The sequence below is a fragment of the Myxine glutinosa genome, chromosome 6 (assembly GCF_964187855.1).
Source record: "Myxine glutinosa chromosome 6, kmMyxGlut1.1, whole genome shotgun sequence".
NCBI classification, from domain to species: Eukaryota; Metazoa; Chordata; class Myxini; order Myxiniformes; family Myxinidae; genus Myxine; species Myxine glutinosa.
This window is the reverse complement of record NC_136266.1, coordinates 109,024,309-109,046,017: the sequence shown is the minus strand read 5'-3', so window position 1 is coordinate 109,046,017 and position 21,709 is coordinate 109,024,309. Positions and strand designations below refer to the sequence as shown.

Here is a 21,709-nt window from a genome sequence, read left to right as displayed (position 1 = left end):
CCCAAAAAAGTTGTTGACACAGTGTTGGCATTCCATGCCATCACTGGCTGTGACATTGCGTCACAACTGTTGGGACACAGCAAGAACAGCTTGGAAGGTATTCCAGGAGCAGCATCAACTGTTACATTGTCTAGGTAAGGGGAAGTTACAACCAATTTGTAACGTGATTTTGATTGAACATCAACACAAATTTACCAAAAAACTGGATGGGAAAATTCAAATTTCCAGCCTTACAGAGCAGATGTGACCCTATATGTACACCATTTCACTGGCTCTGCTGACTTTGAGACAAGAGAATATTAATAATACTAGCTTTATAAATAAATGTCTTGTTTTTCTTGGGGCCCCTGGCGTTTGGTCCCTGAAAAAATGTCCCGTTGGTCCTCCCCTAAATCTGACCTTGGGAGTGGGGGTGGAGGGCGTGTGGAGGACAGTTAAGAGAAAATTCTAACTTTCTTCCTTCTGTGTGGTTGACATGATCTATTTCTAAAAAGATTTTAAATGAGTCGTATTAAAATATGTGGGGGCTGACAGGATGGCCTGGAGGTATACATACTCGCCTCTAAGATGTCTAGCCTGGGTTTGAATCACGACCCAGATATAAACTGTCATCCAGGTGTTTCACAGACAGGACGATTAATCCATGATGTGTGTGCCGTCACTTGGATGGACGTTAAACTAGGTGTCCCATCCGCCGACATTGGTTGGTTGACCTTAAAGATCCCACAGTGTCCTTCACGAAGAATAGGCTTCTTCAGGAAGATCAGTTGTGTTGTCTGGTCTGTATTAGGAAGTATGGGAAAAATGTAAATCGGTTGAGCTAGAAATTGCTAATTGTATTTATTGTACAAAAACTATAAATATGGGATCATTTAACAATGGCCTGTGTAACACGTGATGGATAGAGACACCTTTAACCTGAAACTAACCTCATGCAGTGGTGATAATGCCAATAAATGCTCCTGGCACTTGGCAGTGTAACAATCAAATGGTCTGGTGGTGCATGGTACAGCTGTGCATAAAGAGACCTGTGTCTCTGTGTCTCTGCATCTTGGATGCTTTGGTGACATGACACCTGTACTGGGACGTGACAGTGAGACGGCTGCCTATATTGGAACATGGACGTGGCATGTCTTTCTCGTTTTTATCTGCATTGATTCAAAAAAACAACTTGGATACTGTATATAAATACGCTGTCAAGCTGATTACACAAATGTTGGGAAAGGCTGGGATACCCCTGTTCGTGTTACGATCTGAACCCGAGGCACATCATGTGGGGTACCTGGGTTCAAATCCCATTTACAATTTGTCTTTGTCCATTGTCTACTAAATACTGTTCTTGTAATTCTGAATGGTAATGTACAATGATGCGTATTAATGTCTTTTTTCCGCGTGTAGCTCCCCCAGGAGCCTTACACAATTTTAACTTTAAACAAAGCCGAATATCCAAATGAGCAAACTTTCGAATCTTTGCATTTTGTGTTTTGTTTTTATTTTTTCTCCTTGTATTTTCCCCATTTTATTTGTGCACAGTAATGATAGGCTTGCAAGTGTATCACTGTTTCCTTGCTTGAGATCATGCATACATGATTCATGATTTCACCTCATTCACTGCCCTCGATTAAATACCTCTTCTTGCTATTATCATGTCACACTGTACCTGATGTGGAAAACAATTATTGCACTGCACCTCGTCACCCGTCTGGCGAGTGGTGGCTGTAAAGCATTGGAGACACCAAAGAGAATTTGTTGCATACGTAACACGTATGGTCTGGGATGCCGGGAGGGGGGTTGGTGAACAGTCCCCCCTCTCCGCCTTTTTCCAGGAGCAGAGGGGGGAAGTGGGGGAGGAGGTGGGGAGGGTACAGAAAGTGCTTTGTCACACGGCCATCCGAAAGATTCTGACAACATTGCTGAACATACAGAGTGAAAGAGGTTTCTAAAATGCATCATATCCTTTGATTGCCAATAATTTTGTCATCGCAAGTCTTTGGGATCCTTCAGCAGGCAGATCTCAAAATTTCGTAAGCAGATCTCAATTAAGAATTAATGGATTTCAAGTTGTCCTGTATTTAGTCAATTTCCATTGGAATAAGAGGCCAAACACATCTTGGCAAGGAATGATGCTACCCGACGAGCCTTACAGCTCTCATCGAGTTACGTACAATGTGCTAGGATAGCAAAGTGCTGTGCAAATTTGGAATGGCATTACTACTAAATTACGCCGTGTGCGCAAAGCAAAAAGCGGAATTAAGCAATTGGTTCACTTTGTCTGTCTGTCTGTCTGTCTACAGATGTCAGTCTATGAGTGAGGAACAACTCAATTTCAACTGAATATTATACATTGAACACTGTAGAGTGTCGAACACGAATCAGAACCTGAACCTGCAGATTAGCAGAACTTTGGCTCTGAATTTGGCAATATATATGGAATCTTGTCTTGAGCACACATACACAGATTGGAGGCGGGTAATTGTTTTTGTCGATATGGCAATCAAACAAAATTGAAAATCATTCTAAAGAGGAAATTCACTGTTCTTAAGGACGTCATAAAGGACACAAACAACAGGCACGAATAACTAATGTAACGTGTTAAATATGGTGGTGTAAAAGATGCATCAACGGCAGTAAACTCCCAAAAAATGTTGTTGTTTTTTTCTAGTCTTTACAATCTTTGTTTAATTAAACAGTTCAATTGAAATAAAATACTGTGGAACACAAAACGTCTTTTTGGCACTTTCTCTCGGCTGCCGCACATCATTAAAAGTCATTAAAAGTCAGTATATTTACTCTCATGTGTCATGTCATTAAAAGCCATTAGATTTAGGAATTTGGGGAAACGTGTACACTGAATGTGCGCGCAAAGCCACTAGTCTTTGACTTTCGTATCCCAGGGATACACGATCTTGTATGACCTCGTATCCCAGGGAGATAAGAGATCAGAACTGCTCTGAGGGCAAATGGGCAAATGGGAAGGGCAAATGCCAAACCATGCACCACTAAATAACACATACCTGTGCCACCTTCAGTCGAAGACCCATAAGACGAACGAGTAAGACCGATGAACTTGCAAAACTCGTGAAACTCATAAAATCACGAGAATAAAATGTAATTATATTTATTCATTAATTCTTAATTAATTAACGGTTTAAAAAAAAAAATCATCATCGGAAAAAATGGCTGAGTATATGATATTATATATATTATGGTGCCCAACATGAGTTACATTGGTTCTGTTGTAAGGGTTAAAGTTACGGTTTTATGTACAATCCGTCTCATTAACAAGTACAAAAAGTTTTAATTAAAACAAAAGCCGCGTCGATGTTACACAATGCCTAGATGCAGCTGTGCCTATAACGTCGATGTTATAGGCACAGGACATTCCTATTGATTCGATTACTTGATGTTATTTTTGTGCAAAGTGAAAATATATCTCGGCAATTTCCCGTGTGTGGCGACGAATTTTTAATATATCTCGGCATTTTCCCGTCTGTTATTTCAGGCGGTGTATGACTGACCATGCCGCGATTAAAAAATATATATATCTCGGCAATTTCCCGTGTGTGGCGACACGTGAACGAAGCTATGCTCCTCTCTCCACATTATTGTGACGACGTATAAATTAAATATTTCATCGTGACGATTGTCATCAAATGGACGAATTTTTAATATATCTCGGCATTTTCCCGTCTGTTATTTCGGGCGGTGTATGACTGAGCATGCCGCGATTTAAACAAAATATATATATCTCGGCATTTTCCTGTCTGTTATTTCGGGCGGTGTATGACTGAGCATGCCGCGATTTAAACAAAATATATATATATCTCGGCATTTTCCCGTCTGTTATTTCGGGCGGTGTATGACTGAGCATGCCGCGATTTAAACAAAATATATATATATATATATCTCGGCATTTTCCCATCTGTTATTTCGGGCGGTGTATGACTGAGCATGCCGCGATTTAAAAAAAAAAAATCTCAATGGACTTGAAGTTACAGGCCTTTGAGAATTCATTTCGTTCTATAAAGGGCAACTTTCATCGGATTGTCTTCCCGTTTTTTTTCAACCGAGTCTAAAACTATGTTAGCGACTGTGAAAAATGAAATGATATATCGAATTTGATTTGAAATAAAACTGTGTGAGAGAGAAAGACACCACGGGCCTACAAAACAGGCCTCAAAGCTATGCGAGTTAATAAAATGGTGGATATTTGTTTATATGAAGCCTCTCCCAAAATGGGTGGAGCTATGGTTCCCAGAATGGGTGGAGCTTCGAGGTTTTGTCTTCTCTGCAAGAACAACAAGAAGAACAAGAAGAAGAACAAGAAGAAGAAGAAGAACAACAACAACAACAGCAGAGGGCACTCTATGAGCAGCGTCTGCGACGCGGCTAAAAATATGTATTTCACATCACTTATCCAATCAAGATGTTCGAGTTTTGTATTTTTAATTAATTTTCTGAAATTTTTGAATTTGTTTTTCACTTGGAAGTTGTGGGTTACGATGTGTAAATAAAAGTGGAAAAGGTCTGATTTAATGCAATTTAATTCCAGGCTACAAAGCAACAAAAGGTGAAAATTTTGAAAGGGGTGTAAACTTTTCCATAGGCATTGTAACTGCATAACTTCCTCTCTCTACCCTCTTTACCCTGTCATTTACCACAAGTCACTTTCCATCTGCGTGGAAATCAGGCAACAACACGACATTACATAAAAGATGCAAAAACGGATCCCCTTAACTACAGACCAATTACTTCCAATCATCAGCAAGGTCATCATCGCAGTTGATATTAAATCCTTCCTTTTGTCCAACAACCTCATCACTGATCACAAATTCAGATTCAGATATGGTCACTCTACCTTAGATAATTATGCTGATTCTACTCTCCCAACAATGGATTGAGGCTATAAATATCAGACATGAGATCAGGGCCGTTTTTCTGGATATATCTCGAGCTTTCGATACAGTCTGGTATCCTGCCTTGCTCTCCAAACTGTCTTCATTCTTGGATTACTGAATTCCTCCACTCTCGTAGCCAACATGTGGCTCTCAACGGAACTCTTTCTTCTCCTCTCCCTGTCAAGGCTGGAGAGCCCCAAAGCATCCTCAACTCTCCCTATCAAGGCTGGAGTGCCCCAAAGCTTCCTCTACTCTCCCTATCAAGGCTGGAATGCCACAAGGAAGTGTTCCAGGCCACCATCTTGTTCATAATCTTCATCACTGATCTCTCCGACTCTCTGGAAAATCTCTATCTCTTTGCTGATTACTCAACTCTCTGCCGGGTCATCCCTCATCATTATAACAGACAGGCAGCAGCCTCTTCCCTCTCCACAAACCTTGACAAAGTCACAAACTGGTCAAACATCTGGAACATGTCTTTCAATCCTGATAAATTCCACACACTCATTCTCTGTCTCTCCGAAAGGAAGGTTCCGCAAACCCTCCCAGCTACTTTCTCAACAACACTCTCGAGGAGGTTCAGTCACACAAACACTTGGGTCTCACTTTCAGCCATGATCTCTCTTGGGCAATCCACATTTCAAGGTTGGCCTGCAAAGCCAGACACTGACTGGGCAACCAATGTCGTGCCAAGTCCTTCCTTTGCATACCTGAGCTTCTATCCACCTCCAAGGCTTTCATCCACAGCTTGATGGAGGACTGCTCTCCTCTCTAGGCTGGCTCCACTGCCTCACGTCCTACTCAGCTTGACTCCGTAAAACCAAGGCTTTCAAGACCGTTGGAATCTTGCGCCATGAAGCTGAGTCTATGGGCCTACCACTTCACTATCACCGATATGTCGGTGGTCTCTCCGTCTTCTTCCACTTCATCTCTGATCTTGCACCCTCTGCCCTCTCCAGGTTTTGCCCACTCCTCCCGCAGGAGTCTGCAGGATGCACGAGGTCCACCAGCAACCCCCTCCACGTATCTGAAGGACGCACACGGTCCACCAGCAGTCCCCTCCTGGTGAAACTGCCTAAATCCAGAACCACTGCTCACCTCCACTCATTTATTCCTCATTTTTCCCCACCTGTGGAACCATCTTCCAAACTCTCTTCAATCTCAATCTTCCCTCCAGGTTTTCAAGACAGCTATTCACCATCATCTCAAGTCACCCCCATCCAAAGTCATGATCATCAGCTGTTTTAGCCTCATGAAGGAATGGTGATGGGATGTGATGTGATAGGAAGGAGAGCGGCAACAAAAACAATCCATGAAAAAATGGTGCCCATCAGGCTGTTATACCCCGTCAAGGACTGGTGACGTGATAGTGTGGGTGGGATTTGATACGAAGCAACAACAATAATCCTGTGGCGAAATGCCATGTCATTCGGCATGGCGAATGCTTTAAATGGCTGCTTTGGACTGAGTGAAATGGAATAAAAGCAGGAGTAGCAAGTAAATTTATATGCAGAAAGCGAAATTGTAAGACATTGTTGCTATAATTCACGGACCGGTGTGTGTTTGTCGCGCTGCTCCTCCTTCAGTTCTGGGCCAATTACATACAGACTTGCTACATAGGATTAGCATGACCACAATTAGTGTATAGGGGTGTTTTTATCTTTGTCGGTGGTTAAGGATGGGTGGGGGACGCAAATTCTCCATGCTAATGTGTGTCGTGTAGCGCCACCTCCAGGTTGGAGAAGGTGCAGATTATTGAACTTTGAATAACAGGTGCGATGGTAAGCATATGATGCAGATGGGTCAAACAAAACAGTCCAGAGCTAACGATGCTCCACTGAGAAGTGGTTTTCATCACCCTCGAGGTTTACCCATGCATTTACACAATTACAAGTCTTCTGCCAACTCTTCTCAAAGAAACTGACAATTATTGAACAATCTTTGAGAAATAGATGCACTAAACAGACAGAATTTTTGGACGAAGTTAGCTCTGCGGTTGCATCTCTAGGTGACACCATTTTGTCTGAATGTCACTGTTCCGTCGCTCTCACAGCACACGGCACATTCGATTAGTCGAGACGGCATAAAACTTTGCTCAAGTACTGCCAAACTGAATGCTTTGGAAGAGCAAACAAGGTGATTTGCATTCCACAGTGCTTAAATATACAATTCAATGGAAAGAAAATAAAAGTTTTAAAGGCTGTAGAAAACAAAAAAAAACATTGCATTGGAAGGTTCCCCCTATTAACACCCTTGTTTACACCTGATCACCTTATTTAACACGAGAAATTAGTTATGTGTGAAGGTGAGTCCTTAAAGACTTCCCTAAAAATGGTAAGTTTCCTGTTTGGAATGATTTTCAATTTTGTTTGACTGCCAGACAGACAGACTGAAGCAATTGCTTTCCTGCCCTATGCGCATTGGGAATGAGACACCATACAATTTGCCAAATTCAGAGCCAAAGTACTGCTAAACTGCAAGTGCATGCTCCGATTCACATTCCGATTCGTGTTCTACAGTGTTAAAATATATAATTGTATATTGAAATGACATAATACCTCAATCATAGACCGAGAGAGTTAATCAATTGCTTAATGCCGCTTTGTACTAGACGCGCTGGATAGTGCATGCTAGATTTCATTCATTGGATCACAGGGGTTGGAAGGGGTTCATATGAAAGGGGAGAGGTGGGGGGTAGTATACTTACAAACAGTTCTGGACATTTATTGTTATTAACTGACAATATTTACATGCAGGGTTCCAAATATTTATCCTCATCCATTCCCGAAGGGTATTGTAGTGTATGTCTGTGTGTGAGTGAGATGGATGTGTGTGTGTTAGTTTGTATGAGCATGTGTATATGTGTGTAATGTGTGTATATTGCTGTGTGGATGGGTGTGGGAGGGCTTCCATAAATAGGTTGTCGTGTGGCTAATATAGATTGTGTGATGACTGAGTAGGTAAGTTAGATTTCCATTTTTATCAGGATTTTGTCAAAAGTAAGTAGTCCTGTAAAGCATGCACCAAGGGGGTGGTGAGTGTAAACTTTAAAGCAGATAGTGGTACGATTGTTGTGTAAAACTTCCTGTAAGCAGGTGAGGCCAGTTGAGGACTCGGGCACAAAGGCACACACGGAAAGGGCATTGCGTTCAAGAAGGAAACATCAGCACAAACTGTTTGGCCGGGGGACCACAAGCCTCGTCAATAAAGTTGGCTACGGAGCCTCGGAGAGAGGTGGGATACCGGAGCACACAGCACTACCCACCAGAAGTGGTGGCCAATGACGGCTCGCCATGTACTGAGGGTGGGCCAGAAGGAATGTCGTGCAGAAGGGGGGGGGGGGCGTCTGTGAAGAATGACTGTGGAGAAATATCCAGTTGAGCTTTGGACCTAGGAGAGGCATATTCTCTATTCTCTTTCTGTTAGGTCGTCGGAGTAAAAAATGACTGCTTGGGAAAGACGAGGACGCTGCATTATCACTCCTCGGCACCCCTCATTGCGACCTGCCAACCTGCACAAGCAACCATCATGGTGGACCCCAAGACCGACTAGTGCCTGCATAAGTCCTCTCTCGCCTGTTCTGTTCCCCTTCGTTTTGCGAGTCCAGTATTTTGGCACCACAGCTCAGTCAGGCTTTATTTATTTATATTGCACATTAGTTCGGGTTTGAATCAAACCTTCCCCATTTATTTGTCCTCGTGCACCAGATTGGTCTGAGTATTATTGTTTAGACTCCCCAGGTCTCATTTATTTTAATAAAACATTGTAAGTGTTTTGCTGCCTTTTTGTTTTCTACTCGCTTCACCATCATATTCGGCCTTTACTGGAATGATCCTTGGGAATCATAACAGATAGCAAAATAATGCAGTAAACCAACAGAATTTCGGACATTAGCCACCTGACCAAATGGTCTCAGACCACCTGACCAAATGTATGTGCCGGCATACGTGCATGTATGTATGTATGCATGTATGTATGTATTTTTGCATGCATTATCCATGTATGCATGGATTTATGCATGTTTAAATGGGTGCTTATGTATCTATCTACCTACATGTGTGCGTGTGTGTGTTATTTTCCTTGATTTCTATACAATACCCAACTTTCTAAATGATGTAATCCGACCCAGAATGCTCGGCGCGCATGCACAGAAACCTCTAACAACAGCGGTCATCGGGGCAGGGAACGTATATCGTGTGTGCCAGATAAGGATCGTTACCTAAATGGCTCCCAAAGCTTCTAAAAGAAGCCAAAAATACTTGGAAACGTATCTGCAATAAAACAGTTGCCCAAAAAGTTTGATATCTTGCAGCCTGTATTGCAAAAATGCCTGACGATGTGGGCCCATGCAAGGCCTGTCGACGGGTATGTTCTACCCAACCTCCCCAATCTTCCCCGTCAGTTAGTGGACCTAGGAAATCTGCAATCATATTTAATAGACATCTGCAATCGAAAGCCAATGCTGTCATTACCAACATTCAGGCAGACCTCCCAGAGTGTGTCTGGTATCGGTGCTTCTTAACTCCGATGGGAAGGTCATATCTGGGGCTTGTCAATGCACAGGGTAAGTTTCAAATAATGATATTTAGTCTTGATAATGATGTTGTGGCCTTGGGCTTCAGGTCTACTAAGCGGAGGGGGGAGGGGAGGGGTGTGAGGAGAGAGGTACCCTCGGTTCCCTTCAAACTTAACGAGCCTGGGGCTACCACACATGAATAACTTTGTGTCATAGTGGGGTTGCTGATCAACTACGAATACCAATCAGTTAATCAAGTGCTTCAGTGTCCACCGGACTAATACGCCAATTCATCGGGGAATGATAATCTCCCGAGCTAAACCAAGTGCAAACAGCGCTGCATAAATGGAGGAATTGACGCACAGACAGATTGGAAAGGAACGGAACGTCAACAAGGGATTTATTATAATTATTTTACAAGGCACAGGTGGGATCATGCCAAATGGGGGGAGGGAATGCGAGGGCTTTAATGTTCAAGGTGGGAGGGTAAGGTGCACGCAAAGGGAACAATGGGGGGAATGAAAATCAAAATGTACAGCGATCGCAGCAATGAAGAGTGCAGCAATGAAGAGTGCAGCGATAAGGGGTGTTGCAAAACATTTTACCTTTTTTCCCTCCGAGAACCCGTTACGGTTGTGCACGCATTCGGGGGAAAAAAGGTAAAATGTTTTGCAACACCCTTTATTTACAAGAAGGAAAGAAAATGGACGAGATTCAGAACTTAACCTATGCCTTATCTACCGGCTATTACACAATACAGGGCACCTATCAGACATTCATGGGAAAGCAAGAAAATATTAGAAAGACAGACAGTGTGAGGATCACGGCCTCTTGCTTACTTGGCGAGAGCAGTGGTGCTTTCACGACGCAACGCTTAAGGGAGGGATAAAGGTGGGAGGAATTTATGTAGTATATAATGGTGCGGGTTGGAGATTATATGAAGCGTGGTGCGTGTAAGCATGTCTAAGCATGCCCAGGAGAGAAATTGTGAAAATGCGTTATCAAACGGTGGCCGCTCCAGAGCAGTTGGGCTGTTGCTCTGAAAAGAACAGTTGGTGGCATACTGCTTCTTCGTTGAACTCTTTCGAGTTCCGTCAGAACGATCTTTATACTGCAAAAGCTACAAAAGCTTTATACTATGCTGATAAAAGACGTGTAAGATGATAGCCTACTATGTGAGACCTAAAAGATGTATGCGGTCTTCATATGGTCTTCGTCTGTCCGAGTGCCTCGACCCACACCTCACCCAGCCAACATGAGCACCACCAATCGAGCATGCTTCCACCAATGATGAACCCGATCACCAAAGCCAAGGGCGAACAACCGACCAAGCTAACACCTCTCTACTTTGAAGGCATCCCCTCTCCGACTCGTCGAAGATCGGCGGGTCTTTTATACAAGGATAGCGATGGTGGGGCATAAAGTCAGATCCAGACGAGCTGTTGGTGAAAGTACAGCCATTCATTGGCACACTGTCACTTTGGCCCCGCCAGCTTCTGCAACGTATTTTCTCAGTCGGTGGGAAAACTGCAGCATGGATTAGGCACTTAACATTGACTTTTCCTCACAGCACTTTACAGATGTGGCGCAAACGCAGAGCCTATAATGCCTTGTGGGAACGAACAGAGCGATCCACCATCCACAGCACTCTGTTTATTCTGTCTGACGATGCCAAACGTCTGTTTATTCTGAGGCCTTTGTAGAGCTCCCAAGGCTACGCGTACCTCTCGCGCTTTCAGGCCGGCGGCACCCGTAATTGGCATGGAGATGGAGGTTTGTGAAAGAGGTCAAACTGTGACGAAGGAGGCAATGATGAGGTGTGTGGGTAGTCGAGGCAAGGTTGTGGTGAGTGGGTCATGAGGCTACCGTGTCGGAGACCATTGAAAGCGCGTATCATGACTTAGTGCAATGGATTTTAATGTGTTCAAAGGAAACAAAAGTGTAACTAAAAAATCTGTATTAATAACGGTCATATGGATGTACTTACATGTCATGTATAAAGGAAAAATCTGGGGTAAATAGAGTGGGTGACAGTTTGATTTTAGCGCGTCATTTGAAATGAGTTTTGGCACAATGAGGGATACACTCACGGCATGTGCTGTGCAACAGGAACAATCGTCCAAACATACGGCACGAGGAGTGCTGCGCACATGCAACAATTACCCCCTTGGAAAAACAGGTGAAAAAGCCTCTCTACCCTTCACCAACACATCTATTGACACTACACAAGGGGAAGGAGCTATTCTAATCTTACACTATGGAAATAACTACACTAAGGGACCAGTATGGTGGTTGCATTTGCTTGTGAGTCGTTTCCTAAAACTGCGACAATGATGTTTGGTGGGTGGTGGGAATGGGGGCTGCATGAGCTGCGAGGGCTGTTATATAAAAAATATTGTTTTGTTGTGGGGGCACAAAAGACGGCTCTTGTTACCCCAGAACCAAATTTTTCAATATTAGATTTTTGCATGTATTGGTAAAAGGAGAAGCATCCGTGTGTGTGTGTGTGTGTGTACATGTGTTTTATCCACTGCCACCGCTCGCTTGTATTAACAGGAAATGATAGAATCTTGACACCTCTCATCCACAGATATTTCTCATTTTACTTATTATTATTTATTTCCATGAGTCCATTGTTCATTCAGGAACAGAACAATTATGGATAACTAACTTGACATTGACACCATTTTGTCTAAATACTGAATATTTTGTTAAAAAGACAATTTGATTTAATACAGATTTTGTGCTCGCATCAGCAAGTTTTAAAGTGCCGGGTGAGCAGAACCGAATCGCTGAAAACACACAAACACACACACACACACACACACACACACACACACACACACACACACACACACACACACACACACACACACACACACACACACACACACACACACACACCTCGCTAGCATTGATACGTCATTTTGAAAGTCCCGTATTCCATATGACTGGGCCAATTGCCCCAAAATTGCTATAACACACAGTAAAAGCTTCTAATCATTAAACAAATCAAAGTTAAAACAATAGAACATGAAATAACGGCGTTTTGGCCAAGAGGGGCGGAGCTTGCCTTGGCATTGGCACTTCCACGTCACCATCATCGGTTAATTATTTGTCAGGAATCAGACCCATTCCAATTGAATCACTTAAATTCCGTATGAAGGATGGAAATATAAATACAAAGGTTCATTGATTCTTCATCTTGCATTATGTTTATCTCTCGTCGACGAGAGTTCTTAAAACTATGATGATGTCCTCCGGTTAGTCAAGCAGGCAGGCAGTGGGTCTGTTAACAATTTTTCATTTTTCCCAACTCCTCCTGGGCAGTTCAATGGATCGTTTTGAAACTAGGCATGATGATTCATGATGTCGATGCGCAAAAACCAATGGATCCCTTTATTCAATTCTATGAGGAGCGGCTGAAAAAGACATGACTTTGAAAATATACATTTGAAAATAGAAAGCAGTCAATTAAGCTCTCGAATCCATTAAAAAGGAGATGATTGCGAGGGGATCTGATAGAGATGTATGAAGGGTATAGGCAAAAGAGCTGCAGGATTTTTCAGCAGAATGGACAATGACAGGTAAAGGGGCACAGTTTCAGAGTAAGCAAGAGAGTTAGGATGGGAGTTAGGCAGGGTTCCTTCACTCAGAGAGTGAATCCTTGGTATTGTCTCCCCACAAGGGAAGTGACAGTAGAGTCAAAGGATAGTTTCAAAATTGAGTTGGATACAATTGCTCACTTAGCACAGCAGATGCGTTCGTGAAAAGTACTGCATTAAGCGAAATGGCATTGTGCAAAAACAATTTTTCAATAAGAAATAACGTCAACGGTGGTGGATGCGTGTGAGATGGATCGGGAGAAAGATAGAGAGGCAGAGAATGAGATAATTTTTCATATCGTTCTAATATCATGAATTGAACATCCATTGAAATAGATTTCTCTTTTTTTTTTTTTGCTCACAGAAGCACAGTTACCACTAGTTGGTTTCTTACCACTCCTAAATTCCGATAAAAAGTTACGCTGGTCAAGGACACGTCACACAACACGATGGCGGGACAAAGGACTGAACTGCGAGTTGTATCGTGCTCCGCATCATAAGAAAGGTGGTCGATTGCCGCTATGAAACCGTCTTTGACGAATTGACACCCTTTTCCAAATAAGTACTGAAAATTTGGTGTGTTTTGGTATAAAAGTGTACCAAAAAAAAAACCAACCTCCGTCACGCCTCCATCTTTGTTCACGTTCAATGCACATGACCAGATACATTCTATTCACTTTTGGTACTGTATTAATTAACCCCTTAGTATGATTGACAAGCGATCAAGTGAGGCTCGTCGCTCTGTGAGCAAGAGGAGACGAAGTGTAGTCACCTTGCAGACTAAATCCGATTAATATTTTTTAGTGTTGGAACCACCTCTTCTCCTCTTTCTCCTCCTCCTCCACCTCTTCCCTTTATAAATAAAATATTTATAACTTGTCTCGGAGGGGACCAAAATTTCCCAGGAACGCAACTGCCTTTATAACATGTATTCCTATGGGAAAATACATTGCGATATACGCAGTTTCGATATAAATAGCATTTCCCAGGAACACATATAGGATTAGGAAGTATACAGAGAGGACTCCCTTGGGCTAGCGGCTAGGGTGCCAGCTTAGGATCCTAGGATCCTGGGTTCGAATCCCGGTCGATCGCTGAATTAACGCCAGGGGGGTTGACTCAGCCTGTCATCCTTCCGAGGTCGGCTAATTGAGTACCAGTTCACTGGTAATTCCCTGCTTGTCGTAAAAGGCGACAAAAAAGGTTGGCGACAGGAAGGGCATCTGGCCGTAAAACATTGCTTCAAAAAGGGGACCAAAAAACAACAACAACCACGGTTCCCGAAAAAGGCCAACCCCCGCTTTGCGGGGAAAAATGGCCTCTAAAGGTGGTTTTTTTTTATAGAGAGGACTCCCTGTATGTACCCTGGCAAAGCTCTGCACTGTTAAAGTTTTGCTTTATTCTGCAATTTAATAAATACAGGCCAAAATAAAAACTTGTAACAACCCTCCGCCCTCATAAAGGAAGGCAATTGCTTGGAAATCAGAAGCATTTTCTTGGCAATAGTGCAAACCAAGGTATTTGTGATGTAATTTGGTTAGATACAGTGCAATGGCTATAATTACGGAGGTAGTTCAAGGTTGACAAGGATGTCTTAATCTCCACCTAGAATCGCGATAATTAAAGAATAATGCGAACTGACAACCCTTTTCCTTTTTCTCAAGAGTTCTCCTGTACACAAGCAAACTTGTTCCATCGACAAGGTAATGCCTCGATTCCATTTGCATGGAAATCTTCGGCACAGCCATTTCAGGACAAGCCCTTTGGTGTCAATGGTAAACTTAAACTACCCAGATGTTCTGTGAGTGATCCAAAGAGATGGAAAGCAAAGGTGACATGTCTGGACTGTATATATGGGGGATAATATAGACCTTCCCCACCCGTCTCCATTGGTGTATTTAATGTTCATGTTTGCCGTGCAATGACGAGCTTATCGTGCAGTAAAGTCACGTCCTGAGTGAGTATAACTGGCTGTCATCTGCGTATTGCTGGTTCACTTCATTGCATAACAAGTCACTGCAGTGTTAAAGACACTCCACATCGAATAAACTGTTTTTAAGGTCCCAAAACATGACTGACATAGGCTTTTCTGAGTGATGCCTGAATCTCACATGTTTTGGTTGTGGGGACAAAGATTGTCCACGTTCCAGGTGGCGAGCATCAATGGACCCAGATCTCATTAAATGTCACATTCTTCTCAAAGAAATTATCTCAATCCCTCCGAGAGCATTATAGGATCTCTGATGCAATGGCCACGACTTGCCTTTCGGTCAAACACGAGGTGCTTCGGTGCCCACTTTGCATTAACCTTATTGCCTTCCAAGAGAGAATGAAGGATCGATTCCACCTCTCCAAGAATAACATCCAATTAATCTGAAATTTCACGCATGGTAATCTGTAAATTCTCCAAAATTATCTGCGTGACACGTTTGGCATTTCATCCATTGACAGCAGTTGGTTGTATGTGAAGATGCTCAAGATCTCTCACCGAGTCACAGCCAATTTTCATCTCGCTGCACCGATGTTGTGCACAACTGGATGTGAAAGACGATCTGCTGTAAATTTTGACCGGTTGTTCATATGGAATCCGATTATTCACATTTTTGTGCACGGCACACATCGCTATGTTGACCACAATCTTCATTTTACCCCAAAAAGCTTTGACTCGTGTTGACCTCACTTCCTCTATAACTTGCTCAAGGTAGATGATATCATTGCGCAACCTTTCTGCACTGTGCTATTATTTTTAGATTCGACATTAAAAATAACACACCAACGTTGAACAACCGTGCAGCTCATAATTTGGCAAATGAATGACGGGAAACTAGAAATGTCAAGTTCATTCATAAAGCAAGAACGTTCACGTGTATAGCCTAGTGTTGGCTTAGCGGTTCGGGTGCCGGCTTGGGATCCAAGGATCCTGAGTTTGAATCCAGGTCGATCGTTGAATTAACGCCGGGAGGGTTTGACTCAGCCGAGGTCGGCAAATTGAGTACCAGCTCACTGGTAATTGGGGTACTGCATCAGCGGCACTAACGCGCTTCCAGAAAAATGATGCAACCGGCAGCCTCAGGCTGCATACAAAACAACAACAATTCACGAGTATGAAGCTCCTAGTGCTTTATAAATGCACGTATAGACCGAGGAGCTTGTTCAAAACAATATTCTAACTTATGACCTTCGATTCAGGAAAACATGACACATTATGAGAATTTTCAACAATTAATAACATAACAACCCAAGTGTTGACAACTTCGATAATTTTCAACGAACAACTTTGATAACCATGTTTGTGCAGCCTCCAAATTTCACCACAGAACAAAGGGTACTCTCAGGTAAAACGGGTAGCCACATCTGAGGTCTCAAAATCCCAGATTACTACATACGTGAATCTGTGTGAAAATCCTGAGCAGCCAGGTAAAGATTAATCAATTAATGATTAAGAACAAGAGGGAAGGAGAGGGACGGGGAGGAGGGAAAGAGCAGAGGAGAGGGAGAGGGAGAGGGAGAGAGCAGAGGGTAGGGAGAGAGAGAGAGAGAGAGGTGGTGGAGATGACACCATGACAAAAGTGACTTCAAAAACTCAGCACACATGGAATCCATTTCGCGATATGGCCTCATGACCTACGAGATTGGGGTTCAAATTCACCACCAACTAAAACGAGCTGTTAGGCCAATACGTATGCAGCGTTAGAGGCAGCAATGTAACACTAACACCGTTTATATTCCAAATATGGTGGATAATGCAACACATGGTATTATAAACCAGTGGATAAAATATTACTTTTACTTTAGCTCACAAACCCAGCACTTAGTTTGAAGTACAAGTGTGCGATAATAATGATACTGTAATAATAATAACAATAATAATAATAATAATAATAACAATGCCTTTTTAGGTGGTATGTGGAATATAACTGTGAAATATGAAAGTTAAATCTTGAACAGTTTTTGAAATGTCGCGTACACAAGCCAAGTTACTGAGACGGTTGCCACGGCAACAGAATCCAGCCAATCACAGCCGTGATCTAATCCGGTTGAGATCATGTGACGAGAAATACGTGCATGTAAATACGAAAGCTAAATGTTCAACGGTTTTTGAAACATCGCGTACACAAAGGTACATGGACGGATGATCAGTCGGTCGGACGGAGCTCATTTGAATGTTTCCCTCTACGACCTTGTCGGAGGGGGTGGAGGACAGGGTTACCTTTGCACAAGGAACTTCAACGGCAGGAGGAGCTATTAGGCCCATAAAAGCCTGCGCAAGTGTTGCCAACCTACGGTTGTTTGTCCGTGCTCTAACCTTTGATATGCTGCGAGTCAAGCACGGAAGCAGCAAGTACCATTTTTCGGTACTTGGTATGACGAGGCGAGGGTTTGAACGACCGACCTCCCAGGCTCAGAGCCGACGCTCCAAACATCACGCCAGGATGTGTTTTTCCTCAAAAAACAACCTTTGCTTTGCGTTCCTCACATCTTTATTTTGCCTTTGTCACAAAACAAGCGACTTAAATGGTAATCAAGTATGGTCACTGTTATGGAATAACGAAATGAATGCTGAAACAAAATGGCATCTTGCACCAGAATATCAAAACATTTCCTTCTGTTTCACATCACGTAAACTCACTGGAGATTAGAATAATTCGTTTAAATGAAAACACAGTATAAACGTCATCATTGCCTTTACAATTCATTATTACAATACAATGTGAAGGCCCACGGATGAGTTAAAGGTAGGAGAGGGAATTACACAGTTCATGACAGAATGGAAAAGATCCAATAAAACAGATTCTTTTTAAACACAGACGGGGCTAAGAATGCAGTGCAGGACAGAAATAACTCGTTAAATGCAATAACGCTTGGTCTCCTTTTTACAAAATACCTTGTTCGGGAGAGGGGTGGCAGAATGGTCAGAGTGGTGTGGTGGTGGAAGTGGCACGACAATACAGGTGGTACGGTAGTAGGGGTGGTATGGTGATACAGTAGTAGGGGTGGTACGGTGATACAGTAGTAGGGGTGGTACAGTGATACAGTAGTAGGGGTGGTACAGTGATACAGTAGTAGGGGTGGTATGGTGATACAGTAGTAGGGGTGGTACGGTGATACAGTAGTTGGGGTGGTATGGTGATACAGTAGTAGGGGTGGTACGGTGATACAGTAGTAGGGGTGGTATGGTGATACAGTATTAGGGGTGGTATGGTGCTACAGTAGTAGGGGTGGTACGGTGATATAGTATTAGGGGTGGTATGGTGCTACAGTAGTAGGGGTGGTATGGTGATACAGTATTAGGGGTGGTATGGTACTACAGTAGTAGGGGTGGTACGGTGATATAGTATTAGGGGTGGTATGGTGATATAGTATTAGGGGTGGTATGGTGATACAGTAGTAGGGGTGGTACGGTGATACAGTAGTAGGGGTGGTATGGTGATACAGTAGTAGGGGTGGTACGGTGATACAGTTGTAGGGGTGGTATGGTGATACAGTAGTAGGGGTGGTATGGTGATACAGTAGTAGGGGTGGTATGGTGATACAGTAGTAGGTGTGGTATGGTGATACAGTAGTAGGGGTGGTACAGTGATACAGTAGTAGGGGTGGTATGGTGATACAGTAGTAGGGGTGGTACGGTGATACAGTAGTTGGGGTGGTATGGTGATACAGTAATAGGGGTGGTACAGTGATACAGTAGTAGGGGTGGTATGGTGATACAGTAGTAGGGGTGGTACGGTGATACAGTAGTAGGGGTGGTATGGTGATACAGTATTAGGGATGCTACAGTGATACAGTAGTAGGGGTGGTATGGTGATATAGTATTAGGGGTGGTACGGTGATACAGTAGTAGGGGTGGTACGGTGATACAGTAGTTGGGGTGGTATGGTGATACAGTAATAGGGGTGGTACAGTGATACAGTAGTAGGGGTGGTATGGTGATACAGTAGTAGGGGTGGTACGGTGATACAGTAGTAGGGGTGGTATGGTGATACAGTATTAGGGATGCTACAGTGATACAGTAGTAGGGGTGGTATGGTGATATAGTATTAGGGGTGGTACGGTGATACCGTAGTTGGGGTGATACGGTGATACAGTAGTAGGGATGCTACAGTGATACAGTAGTAGGGATGGTACGGTAGTAGAGGTAGTACGGAGGTAGCGTGGTACAGTGGGAGAGGTGGTAGGAGTGGTAGGAGTGGTATGATAGTGGGGGTGGTACAGTGGAACAGTAGTATGGTTGGTATGGTGGTACAAGTGGTATAGGAGGTGCATTGGGAGTGGTGGTGCAGTGGTAGAAATGGTAGGAGTGGTACTGTGGTAGTGGTGGTGCAGTGGTAGGGGTGGTACAGTGACAAAGTGGTTGGTAGAGGTGGTACGGTGGCAAGGCGATCGGGGTGGGGTGAAAGGCAGTGGTGGGACGGGAGGACTGGCGGGACATGTGGTATAGCGATGAGTGGTAGGGGTGGCACAGTGGTACTATGGTTGTGGTACACGGGTGGTACAGTAGTATGAGTGGTATGGTGGGAGAGGTGGTAGGAACGGTACAGTAGCAGGGCGGTCGAGGTGGGACGGAAGGCATCCATGGGGCGGCGGGAGCGGTGAGACACGTGGTATAGTGATCAGTGGTGGGGGTGGCACAGTGGTACCAAGGTGGTGGTGGTATACGGGTGGTATACGGGTGGTACGGGTGGGAGCTCAAATTCACAAAGCAGTTTCCACTAGAAAAACAAATGGACTCGAAGATAAACACACAAACCAGTGCCAAAGTGAAGGCACAGTGCCGAGGGTTTGGAAAGTATGGCAGAAAGCATATCAAAAGCAGCTGAGCCCACAAAACAAGATCCACCCATCATGGATTTAAAGAATCATGCAGAACAAAAGCACAATAAGGTCGTTGCTCTACTGGTAAAATGTCATTCCTCCTTGAAAGGGAAGAGAGGGGACAGAAAGGGGGAAGGAAGGGAGGTTGGGGCTCAAATAATTCATTCAAATGCTTATAGGACAGGCTATACGCTGGGCACCCAAACAGAACGAACAATGGTGGTTTGGTGTGCCTTGTACCATAATTTACTGCTTCGCACATCTGTCCCGAGTCACCCTGCCAGGGTACACCAGTCCCTATATTTCCAGTCACACACAATGGAGGCGCCTCAGGCCTAACGAGGGTTGCTTCGGCCAACTGGAATTGCACATTGTGCTATCGCTCGTCGCTCCTCGAGAACTTTATCACCATCATCTCACGTCACGGCCCGGAGCAGAACTTTAATTAGACCTGGGAGAGTGAAGCCAGTTCGAGCGTCGAGCTGGTGAACAAACGCCGATATAATCAATGGTAACCGACCAAGAGGCAGGTAGGTGCTAACAAATTTGAATAATAAAATAATTGACAAAACCAAACACAGATGCATTACTGCCTTGTTGTGCTTGACGACGGTGACGTCATCACGTGGAGGACGTTCCTCGGCGCGGCCTCGAGGACGTCACGTTGCAAACAGCGACGCAGACTCAGAGCGAGCGTTGCTTGGTTTCGGGTCGCGGGAGGGGACGTGCGTTCGATCCCTGGGATTGTACCGATGCACCGTGTACCCCATGGAGCCCGGGGTAACGGACTGGAGGTTGGTGGAGATGGGGCCCCGGGGACGCACAGTCTCATAACTCAAGCAGCCATGTTGTGGTGGCACAGGACAACCCAAACAGGCAGACGTATCGGATTCCTAGGCCCGGGCAATCGCACCATCGACACACGAACATTCAACGTGAATATCCATGTTGGGAAAACCTCGGGCCTATGAATGACCAACAACAACAACAATAACACACACCACCACCCGATGTTGCGCTGATTCGTTTGCACCGCATTGCTCCCATGGATCCCCCAACGTGGGAGGAGGGGAGGGTGGTTAACTCCTGGCGAGGGTGGTTAACTCCCGGGGAGGGTGGTTAACTACTGCACTGGGGAGGGTGGTTAACTACTGGGGAGGGTGGTTAACTCGGGGAGGGTGGTCAACTACTGCACTGGGGAGGGTGGTTAACTACTGGGGAGGGTGGTTAACTCGGGGAGGGTGGTTAACTACTGGGGAGGGTGGTTAACTACTGGGGAGGGTGGTTAACTACTGGGGAGGGTGGTTAACTACTGGGGAGGGTGGTTAACTCCCGGGGAGGGTGGTTAACTCCCGGGGAGGGTGGTTAACTACCGGGGAGGGTGGTTAACTCCTTAGGGAGCGGTTTAACCGAAACGAGGAAGAATATGTTATCAGGAGGACGTTTTGCCGTTTCCTCGAAGTCGAGGACCCGACGGACAAGTCAACAAGCACCCCATCATCGTCCCTCCTTGAAAAAGGACGACCGAGCGAGTTCGCGTTAAACGAGGCCTTTATGTGCCTCCGAGACTCATCCGCAGAGCCGCCTCTCCCTCAGGAGGAGACCCGGACACTCTAGCATTTGCTCCCTGCGCCAGATACGGGTGGTTACTGGGGGAGGAAAAGGACAGGCGAGTTTTGTGTTCACCAGGAAACGAGCACGGCCGTTAAACGAGGGCTCGGCGCTTTCCGAGACGCGAGAATGCTCCGCGATCCGGTCTTACCGAGACTGGAGAACAGGGGCCGTCAGCGGCACAAGCAGCAGCAGCAGCGGCCGCCGCCGGGCCAGGCCCGCGCCGCCATTTTGCCGGTTTGTGTTTGCGGGCCGTTGCGCATGCG

The 21,709-nt window shown here is 44.5% G+C and overlaps 1 protein-coding gene across 11 annotated transcripts in view; it reads right to left on the bottom strand.

The window, feature by feature from the left end:
* Window positions 1-21,691, bottom strand: part of NCOR1 (nuclear receptor corepressor 1) — a 376,183-nt gene extending 354,492 nt beyond the window's left edge. For all 11 annotated transcript variants that reach the window (XM_078780340.1, XM_078780342.1, XM_078780346.1 and 8 more), the window contains exon 1: window positions 21,595-21,691. The gene's annotated coding sequence lies outside the window, so the exon portion shown is untranslated. The remainder of the gene's footprint in view (window positions 1-21,594) is intronic.
* Between the last annotated feature and the right edge of the window lie 18 nt (window positions 21,692-21,709).